Genomic DNA, 11,062 nt, shown 5'->3' on the forward strand with positions numbered 1-11,062 from the left:
TGAGTCACCAGTGTCCTGGCTTTGGAGTATTTTTTTAAGAAGATATTTAATTGTAAATCTGCTCACCACCCCTTTAAAGTATGTAGATTGTGCTACGAATAACCCTTGAGCCCAGGCCCAGACCCATATTTGGGAAGCATTCTACCTCTGAACTACACCCCTGCTGTGAGATATTTGTCAATCTTCTTAAGAGTCTCTTGCTAGTTTTACAATGCAAAAATGTCTTTCTCTAGGGCCTTAGGGCTATGGCTACAAAGAACGCAGCACCACTCCTTGGTCTGAGCCTCTTAGGATACCTGGAGGACAATAGGAGCCTAACTTCAGAAGTTCTTTGCTCTAAGCTATAAAACTTAGCAAACACAGGTCACTGGATTCACTGCTTTAAAATCCTCCGCCCCTACAAGCCCTGCTTGCTTTGTAGCATGAAAAACCGTTCCTAACTTGCACAAAACAGACACTTCTTGGTTTTGCATCTGCCTGAGGTGGAGCACCTTTCCCTCTCTCTGCGTGCTCCCTTCTGGCTAGTTCACTTTTGCTTGCAGGTTCATAAAGCACAAGAGATGGAATGGGTACACAAAGGAAATCCTTCACCTGGTCCCCATCCCTCCCCCCCACCAGCCCTCAGCAGAACTGCAGGAAATCCCTGTGTGTCTAGCTCTACATTAGACTTGAGGAGACCTGGGCCCAGCACCTTTGAAGCTGCCTTCCTCCATGTGTGGTGAGCTGAGCGCAATTATCTGCTGTTTTCTACTCTCCAGGGCTGTTATGAGGCAGCTCAAATGAGATGAGGTTGGTAAAGCGCTTTGTAAACTGTTAAAATGCTTTACAAATGGAAGGGATTATTATAAACCACTATACAGCCATGTTTTATGCTTTTATAACACTACTGGCTGGAGCTGCAGGAAAGGGAATCCCTCTGGTGATTTTTATTTTGGAAGCAGGAGGACTTGGGCTTGCCTGCTTGCCAGGAACCGGATTCCTGGCGACAGCTGTTTATTCCATTTCACTCAGTGCCGCACATATGGCCACTGCACACCGCCTGCCGAGCTGACAACAGGCACTCCGGCGTCCACCAAGCAAGCGCCCGTGAAGGCGCTTTCTCCTCCCATCCCTGCATCTTCTCAGTGCCAAGTTGGACACCTAGGAAGTGCAGACTTGCACATCATTCTGGCAGTGTTTTATTTTGAATAAGGATCTCCCGCCTTAGTAACCAAAATTTAGCAGCCATGCTCCCAGCATAATAATAAAGATAAATAAATTTTAAAAAGCTTCCATTGAGTTGATTGGGGGAAAGACGGATGTTGTATTCTTAAAGCCTTGCTGTGCTTAAAATAAAAAGGATATTAATGTATATCCTGAGACTAGGCTTGCAAAAGAAAAAACAAAGGATTAAGGCACTCATGCATTTTCTTCTCCACCGACCAGCTGCACACCTGGGCAGCTGAGGGTACAGGTTTCTTGAAGCAATGCAGCCATGTAAGCAAGGCTGAAGCACAAAATACCTGCACAGACTTCATTACAGATCACCAGTCACCGCTCCCCAAGGAGTTCTGAAATCACACTATGTCTAAGAGCTACTCCTGGCTTGTAAATGTCAAGAGGAATTATGAACATTTGGAGGAAAGTAACTGTTTCACTAATTTCCTGTTCCATAGAGCAAACACACCACCCTGTGTATTTAGGATCTGGTGCTGACAGCCAGGCTGTGGCAAGCGTCAAGGTTATGGGATCATAAATGGGATTAGATAAGCCAGACAGTATGGCTCAGACTCCAGCACTTAACAAATATTATTAAAACTCCCAGAAAAAAAAGCAAACAATTTTGAAAGGAAAGTAAGATACAACAGAACCCCATCAAGAGAAAATAATCTTGGCTAAACCTAGGGATTTGGTACCCCCTCAACAGTATTTTTAAACTACATACTAGAATAAATAGTATTTTCAAACATTTGAGCTCTTGGCAAAAATATATTTTTTAACATTTTTAGTCTAAATTAGTTTAAGTTGATTGTATAAAGGCTATCTGTGATATTTTCACATGCATCACTATAATGTACTTTGATCAAACTCACTCTGCCTGTATTGCTCCTTCCTCCTCCTCCTCCTTACCCCCTTTCAACTGCTTTTGGTAAATTTCATTATTCTACAACATGCTTTTAAAAAGAAAGAAGGAAAAAAATTATGGACAAGAACTAACAGTAAAATTTTGTCACTGTAGAGAGCAGAACACAGGAAACCAATAGAAGTCTTTGCATTTTCAATTATCTGCTTCTTTTTAATTGACCAGATTAATTACTTCCACCTTGTGGCTTGGTAGGTAGGGTCACTGTTCCCTTTTTCTGCATTAATGACCACATTTTCACTTTTTCTCCGTGTAACTAAGACTATAGTTACGGGTCACATTCCCAAATTGCCTCAGTGTACTGTCAACTCAGTCTTTATTGAACCAAATGTGGCATATTTTTCTCACTGAAATGATGTCGAGTTTCTACAGTCTTCTTCCAGTTGTTGGAAGAGAGTAGTGACTTTTTTGTCCTTATGTTTTAGAGAAGTTCAGATTTGTAAAGTTTCTAACATGGAGGGTGATATTTCATTCTTAGGACATTCAAAGTCTGGAAACCTAAAGGACAACAGATGGAGCCATGCTGAAGGATTTCTATTGCCACCAAATTTTTTTTACCAAGTCCTTTCACACATATTTGAAAGGAAATGACTCTAGAAATGTTGTTAGGTGAAATATATTACCCTCTTCTATTAGCTCTCTGTAGGTCACTTAGGAAAATTAGGGTTACTGTACTCAGTTCTTTGAATACAGTTACTGAACACAGAATATCTTTGTTTATGGTATGTATCCCTAAAAAGAGCAAGCTTTTAATATAAGCCAACTCAGGGCATTTGATTTTACTTAATACATCTAGATGTCAACCTTCAGGAACTAAATGTATAATTAAAAGTTAGAACATCTTAATCTTTCCACATGAATTTTAACTTAGTGGGAGTTTTTTCCCCATTAAAATGAGTTTGAGCCAGGTGCTTTTATTACGAGGCTGGGTGAAAATTAAGGTTTGAAGCCAGTCCAGGCACACAAATTCAAGAGACTCTTCATCTCCAATTAACCAGCCAAAAACTAAAAATGGAGATGTGTCTCAAGTGGTAGAAGGCCATCCTGGAGTAAAAAAGCCAAGATAAAGTACAAGGACCCTTGAATGGATCAACAAGTTGTGGTATTTGTACACAATGGAATTCTATGCTGCTGTCAGAAAGAACGACATCGCCCCATTTGTTAGGAAATGGAAAGACTTAGAAAGAATCATATTAAGTGAAGTAAGCCAGACTCAAAGGAACTTAGGCTCAATGGTTTCCCTCATTTGTCATAATCAGTAGAAACCTTGGGCTCTCCTAGCAGAGATCTGCAATAGAGCAAAACCTTGATACCTAAGGCCATATAGTATGAAGCTAATTGAAAGGACCTCCAGGATACTGAAACAAAAGCCATATAACGAATGATTGTTGTCCTTAATGTACTATGTTATCTCTCATCTCCTTTGCTGTCCCTTGGGTATCTCATATTGCTACAGTATCTCACTTTGTTATCTGATATATTGAATTTATTTGTATTTGGTTATTTGAAATTTGATAGGGAAGGGGGGAAAACCAAGACAGGTGGGGAGGTGGGGGAGGGTAATGGGGACCAAAATATGTGAAAGGGTATCAATGTATGTGAATTAATGCACTTTCTATCTGGTAAATATCATGTAACCCTTTTATTAATTACAATAAAAAATATTTTTTAAAAAGTGCAAGGACCTTAATTCAAGGCCCAGTACCAGTAAAACAATTTAAAAGTCTAGTGGAACACGGAATCAACAGAAAAACAGAAGGTGTTATTTGTAATACGACAGAGTTTCATTGTGATATTTCTTCCTGTGCACAATGTACCTTATGAAATTCATCTTCCTGGAAGTTGTCTTCTCTGCAGAAAAAAAGACTAGCTTCCAAATAATCACTCTAATTGGTTGTTTTTATACATTGAAAGCTTGAGAAACTCTACATGTCTGAATACAATAGGGTTGACGTAGAACTGATTTTTTTTGACTATTCTTCACTTCTCAGTGGAAATGGAGTCTTCTAATAGCAGATGGAAACTGAGCTCTACTCACCAACTCTGACAAAACCACTCAGGTATGTAACATAACTTTGTTGCTAATTTTTACAATGCAGCTTGTATTTAGCAGTCTTCTGTACTACAGTTGTAAAATTTTATGATGCTTTCCTTTTGTCTACTGAGATTTCAAGTTGTTAACTGCTATATTTCCTTCCAAGCCTAAATGTAAGTACAGTAAGGTAATAGTACCCATGTGCTTCAATGAAGACACATTGACCTGTGGTTACATTTTAAACAGGTGCCTAAACACACATGCTCACACAAAGTCAGCTGGACTGGCATTTCATTTTGGTCTCAAGTATGGAAGATTGTATCATGATAGAAAACATTTAAAACTAATCACAGTAGTGTCCTTGTATCTCTGGTTATTCTTGCTCCTGAAAGGCACAGTGTAAATACTCTTCCATTGTTGGGAGGGCTTGAAACAGTGAACAGGTTTTATGTGAGCACAACATTTCAGATTCATGTCACAGGCACGTGTGGAAATAGCAGTAATAAGAAGAAAACATATCAATTTCAGGGAATTAGAGTACTTACACACCCTGTTGGAGTTTTCTTTGTGGCCTGTGCACAAATTGTTTCTTGCTGGGTAAAGCTGAAGGCTGAGTCTCTGGTAAGAAAAATAATTAAAGGGAAACATGCTTGGAGAAATGAAGCTATCAACTTCCAGGCATCTAACAAAGCTAGGGAACTACTTCATTGCAATCCCAGTCCAACCAGGCCGATGTCACCACAGCCGTTCCAAATGACAGCAAGTTCATCACTCTGTCCCTCCAGGAATGGGCTGCCAAGAAGAAAACACATCCACTTGGGGGAAATCTTTGGGCAACATTAAAGTTCCCTGTTCTCCCTTCCATCAAATTTTTCTTCTGTTCTGGAACAGGGGGCTGTCCACCACAGCCTCTGGACCCTGCACATCATCGTGCTACCCTCAGCTCTGAGAGCTGTGTCTTCACCAACATCTCCTTCTCTTCACCTCTCTCTCCTGTTCCCTTGATTAGTTTGTTTCTGTTCAGGCTGAAGTCTAGATCAGAAGTGTTGAGGACTAGAAGGAGAGAACTGTACAAAGATGGCTAGACTTGGTCTTGAGAGTTTATTCCATTGTATAAGATACTGAACACACCATTTAGAAATAAGAAACATGTAGTCAGGCACCAGTGGCTCTCCTCCCCTCCCCCTTCCCCTACCCTTCCCCATCCGTCCTCCTCCTCCTCCCTTTCTCCTTCTCCTTCTCCTCCTCCTCTTCCTCCTCCTCCCTTTCTCCTTCTCCTTCTCCTCCTCCTTCTCTTCCTCCTCCTCCTCCTCCTTCTTCCTCCTTTTCTTCTTCTTCTTCTTCTTCTTCTTCTTCTTCTTCTTCTTCTTCTTCTTCTTCTTCTTCTTCTTCTTCTTTTTCTTCTTCTCTGTCCTTGAACACTTTTTGCTCAAGACTTTTGCTTATTAATTCGAGATAAGTGTTTCCCTAGCTGGCTTCCAGTTTTGATCCTCAAATCTCAGCCTCCTGATTACCTAGGATAACAGAAGTGAGTCACCAGCACGTAAAGTCCTCCAAATTTCAATGGCTTATGGTTTAAACACACACACACACACACACACACACACACACACACACACACACACACACACTTATTCCTGCTGCTAAGGTTGTGTGCTACTACAGATAAGATTCAACAATACCACACTTTGTCTCAATTTCAGGAGTTGGATTGATGGAGTGGACTTCTATTAAAGGAGAGTTGAAGGTGCCCTGAAAAAACAGAACTCAATGAATTCTCACCATGCTGCTGAAAACTTCTGCCCATAAGTGACTTCTAGTCACATTTTCTAAATCCAATAAAGCCACGTAATCAAGTCTTACACCAAGAGAATGGGTGTTATGGATTGAGTAGGTCTCCTCTGATATTAACTTATTGAAAATTAATGGCCAGATGCTGATATTAAGAGGTAATAAATGCATGAAGAATTCTTCACAAGTGGAGCTAATTAAGGGCCTTCTAGAAGAGGCTTCATTTAACACTCAGCTCACTTGCTCTCCTGCCTTCTACCATGTGAGGATATTTTCCTCCCCTCCAAAAGACACAGAAAGAAGGATGCAGAAAGCACCCCTTACCACACATTGAACTTACTGGTTTCATAATCCTGGTCTTTCCGGACTCCAGAATAGGAGAAAAATTCTGTCTTTCTCTATATTTTATAACTAACCCAGTCTTCAGAGGAAACCCACACAGAAAGTCATCATGTGAGAGCTCAGAGAAGAATTGCATTAATTCCTAGTTGAATTATTTGTCTCCAAGTAGCAGACAAGCATATGACATATTATAATTGACCAAACCAGGGCAAACTTTTTCCTACCCCTGTGGCTTGAGGATGAACCCCTTCTAAATGACCAAAAAAGGGGGCACAAATACATAATTTTAAATAAAATATAATAGACCCTTTGGGATGTCTAATAATTAAGAGTAGTTGTTATGGATACATAGCTATAACAGCACTGGATAAATGTTCTCTTTTGAACTATTCTCCTGGTTGATTATATAACCAAATTATTTCATACCTATACCATTTAGAAAAAAAGCTTCATTTTTGCTGAAGGAAGTGTTAGATCTACTCTTCCAACAATAAAGCGTCTGGAATCCATGAAGTGGGGTTAATGCCAGCAAATGGTCAGGTGCTGCAAGATGGTGGGTTACTAACAGAGATGTTTCCAATTAATTGATACCCTTTCACATGTCTTGGTACCCATTACCCTCCCCCCACCCACCACCCACTCCCCGTATTGGTTTTGCCCCCTTCCCTATCAAGTTTCAAATAACCAAATACAAATAAATTCAATATATCAAATAACAAAGTGAGATACTGTAACAATATGAGATACCCAAGGGACAGCAAAGGAGATGAGAGATAACATAGTACATTAAGGACAACAATCATTCGTTATATGGCTTTTGTTTCACTATCCTGGAGGTCCTTTCAATTAGCTTCATACTATATGGCCTTATGTATAAAGGTTTTGCTCTATTGCAGATCTTTGCTAGTAGAGCCCAAGGTTTCTACTGATTATGACGAATGAGGGAAACCATTGAGCCTAAGTTCCTTTGAGTCTGGCTTACTTCACGTAATATGATTTTTCTAAGTCTTTCCATTTCCTAACAAATGGGTCGATGTCATTCTTTCTGACAGCAGCATAGAATTCCATTGTGTACAAATACCACAACTTGTTGATCCACTCATCAACTGAGGGACATCTAGGTTGGTTCCATATCTTTGCTATGGTGAATAGTGCTACAATGAACATTGTTGTGCAGACACATGAAGAAATGCTCCACATCTCTGGTCATAAAAGAAATGCAAATCAAAACAACTCTAAGATTCCACCTCACTCCAGTTAGAATGGCCAGGATCAGGAAAATGAATAATAACAGATGCTGGAGGGGATGTGGCCAGGAGGGATCACTACTACACTGTTGGTGGGAGTGCAAACTCGTTCAACCACTATGGAAAGCAGTGTGGCAGTGCCTCAAAAGGCTAAACATAAAACTCCCCTATGACCCAGCAATTCTACTACTTGGCATTTACCCAATCATCCAGAAACAAGGGCATACTAAATCCACCCTTCTAGATTTCTTACCAGGCCTCAAAGGCATCAAAGAAAAGGTAAGTAGACTGGTTATTGGCTTGACTACATTAATCTAGACAAATATGCCAATATCTGCCCAATGGTCTCATTTGCTATCAGGATGAGTTTAGGGGTGGTAGTGGACAGAGGAGGTACAGCCTGAGTACAAAGCCATTGAAAGCATAAGCAAATGGGCAGAGATCTTTTCAGCCCTTTCTATCTGATCTTCAAAAGAGATTCTTCTTCCCCCATCTTTGGTCAGTTGTGGGGCTTGAACTCTGGAGATGGACACTGTTCCTGAGCTCCTTTGTTCAAGGCTGTTTCTCAATCACTTTGAGCCACAGCATCACTTCCTGTTTTCTGGGGGTTAACTGAAGATAAGAGTCTCACAGACTTACCTGCCCGTGCTGGTTTTGAACCATGATCCTCAGATCTCAGCCTTCTGAATAGCTAAGATTACAGGGGCGAGCCACAAGCACCCAGTTTTAAAAGAGATTCTTATGCCAGGTTACAGTCGTAGTAGAAGTGATGTCAATGCAAATTAGGAGCTAATTGAAAATGGCAAAGGCCTTAGAGTCAAAGTCATAGGCCTTAGAGCGAGCTGTGTGCCAGCAGCTCACACCCCTAATCCTATCAATCCAGGAAGCAAAACTGTGAAGGATCAGGGTGAAATCAGCCCAGGCAGAAAAGTTTTCAAGACCTAACCTCCAATTAACAAGCTGCATACCAGACTGGAAGTGTAGCTCCAGCACACACACACACGCACGCACGCACGCACGCACGCACGCACACACACATGGCATTCTAGCTCTGAGAGCTGAGTGCCCTTTGGGATTGAGCCCATTAAAACTGCTATTTCTTCTTTCTGGGTTCTACTCTCTGAGCCAACGGGGTCCCCAACAAAACTATTATGCACCACCATATGTTTCAAGATGTTTTGGGTAGATAACATGGGAAGAAAAGCCCATGAAACCCTACCTTAAAAATAACTAGCAAGGGGGGGTGGAGGGTGGGGACCAAGACATGTGGAAGGGTATCAATGTATGTGAATTAATGCACCTTCTATCTGGCAAATATCATGTAACCCTTTTATTAAATACAATAAAAATATTTAAAAAAAATAACTAGCAAGGTGGCATAGAAACCCAGCTTGCTCTCTGTGCTTCCGTGATGCTGTGCGGTCAGGTGTGTACCCTCCTGGGAACACCCAGTGAAATGGGCGTCTGGGAGGAGGGCACTGGCACTTCCACTGGGAGCAGGAGCTCACAGAAACTCCCGGTAAGGGCCAAGTCTCAGGGGACACAATTGGCTGACAGTTGCATCAGGAAGGTTCCCTGTTTACTGTTGCTCATATGAGGTGGCTGCCATTGTATGATGTGCTGTATATAAGCGAGCACTTTTTTTTTCTTTTAATAAAGTTAGATCTGCATCTAGAAATAAAAATAATAACCAGCAAGCCAGGCACAGGGGCTCATGCCTATAATCCTAGGCACTTAGGAGGCTGACATCTGGGGATCGTGGTTCAGAGCCAGCCCGGGCACTGAAGAATGGTGAGACTCTTATCTCCTTTTAATAACTAGAAAACTGGAAGTGGCACTGTAGTTTAAGGAGTAGGGTAGTAGCCTTGGGCTGAAGAGCTCAGGGACAGCACCCAGGCCCAGAGTTCAAGCTCCATGACCAACAAAAAAATTAATAAACAAAATACAATCAGCAAGCTGGCCACTAGTAGCTCATGGCTGTAATCCTAGCTACTCAGGAGGCTGAGATCAGAGGACTGTGGTTCAGAGCCATTCGGCACTCCTGGGAAAATCTGTGAGACTCTGACTTCCAATTAACCACCAAAAAGCTAGAAATAGAGCTGTGGCTCAAGAAGTATACTGCTAGCCTTGATCCAAAATTCTCAGGTTCCCAGGACCAGCATAATAAACAAATAAATAAATAGCAAAATGTTGGGCTGGAGTTGTGGCTCAAGGGTTAGAGCTCCAGCTATGAGAACAAGATGAGTAAAGGAAAACTCCTAAGTTTAAACTCCAGCAAAAGCAAAAACATACAAAGACTTCTTGGTCCTGAGAATGCATCACTCAAATGTCAAGAGCACAAGATTGCTAGCTTAAGGTCACATACCTTACTCCTTGCTCACCCCTTTGTATCTTCTGGAATCAGAGGGGAAGCAGGGTCATTGGGATCACAAGTCTTCCAAGAGGTATACAGTCTTTCTAGCTGGCCTTGAAAAAGTGAAGAATAATCACGCTTTTACACATTCTTCAAGTCTATCTGAAGGCTTTTGCCACAACAGCACCTCAATAAGCTGAACTTTACATGGAAGAATAGTTAAGACCTCCTGAGTTTGATCCTTTTGCCTTTTCTTGCCCAGAAGAACTTCTAATTTCCCTTAACTCTTTCAAATGAATGACCCTGATATCATGGCCCTTTCCCCCTACCTTTGTTTTAGCAAAACAAAGGGGAAGCAAAAAACAAAAGTGTATTTGCTGCTTGATACACAGAGATGACACTTGTGCTAAATCTTGCTGAGCAGCTTTGGATGGTTGAAAGACACACTGCCCTAAGATGATGGGAAGAACCCTCCCACCACACAGCAAGTGCATAGTAGAGCTGGTAGTTCTACAGTGCTTTGGGGGAAAATAGTGACTATGTAGGGTCACCCCTAATTGTAGACCTTGAACTTAAGAATAGCCAATGATTCCTAGTCACTTTTTTTTTTTGCCAGTCCTGGACTTGAGCTCAGGGCCTGAGCACTGTCCTTGGACTTTCTCAAGGCTAGAGCTCTACCACTTGAGCCTCAGCACCACTTCCGGCTTTTTTCTATGTATGTGGTACCGAGGAATTGAACCTGGGTCTTCATGCATGTTAGGCAAGCACTTTAACCACTAGGCCAAACTCCCAGCCTCCTAGTCACTTTTATTAGCATGTGATTTCAGCTAGAATATAGTCTCTTACTTGACTTCAAGCCAGTCGGCCTTACGCTTTATGCCCCCAAGTCTGCCTCTCTCTCTCCGTATTTCCCCATCAGATTTCCAGAAGCACAATTCTAATTGATGCAGCTTGGTTTTTTCCACAGCAGACCTCATCATAGATCAGACAATTGGATGGCTGCTTTGGTTGAGGTACCTAGCCCTGGTCCAGTGTGCCTGAGCTACAGGAGCAAGCCACATGGTGCATGGTTAGCTACTTCGACAGTGTGAAGAGTAGTTGTCATAGCATTTCCTCAGGAAGGTCAGTGAAACAGCATTAGAATCTGTTTTCAGAGGAGGTGGCCCTGTATC

At 41.6% G+C, this 11,062-nt stretch overlaps 1 long non-coding RNA gene across 1 annotated transcript; it reads left to right on the forward strand.

Annotated features, from left to right (window-relative positions):
• Positions 1 to 557: 557 nt before the first annotated feature.
• LOC150056143 (uncharacterized) lies at positions 558 to 5,995 on the forward strand. The gene is made up of 3 exons (XR_016537289.1): positions 558 to 718; positions 4,114 to 4,182; positions 5,861 to 5,995. It is a non-coding gene; the product is annotated as an uncharacterized LOC150056143 (long non-coding RNA).
• The last annotated feature ends 5,067 nt before the right edge of the window (positions 5,996 to 11,062 follow it).

The sequence above is a fragment of the Megascapheus bottae genome, chromosome 12 (assembly GCF_031878675.1).
Source record: "Megascapheus bottae isolate mThoBot1 chromosome 12, mThoBot2.hap1, whole genome shotgun sequence".
Taxonomy (NCBI): Eukaryota; Metazoa; Chordata; class Mammalia; order Rodentia; family Geomyidae; genus Megascapheus; species Megascapheus bottae.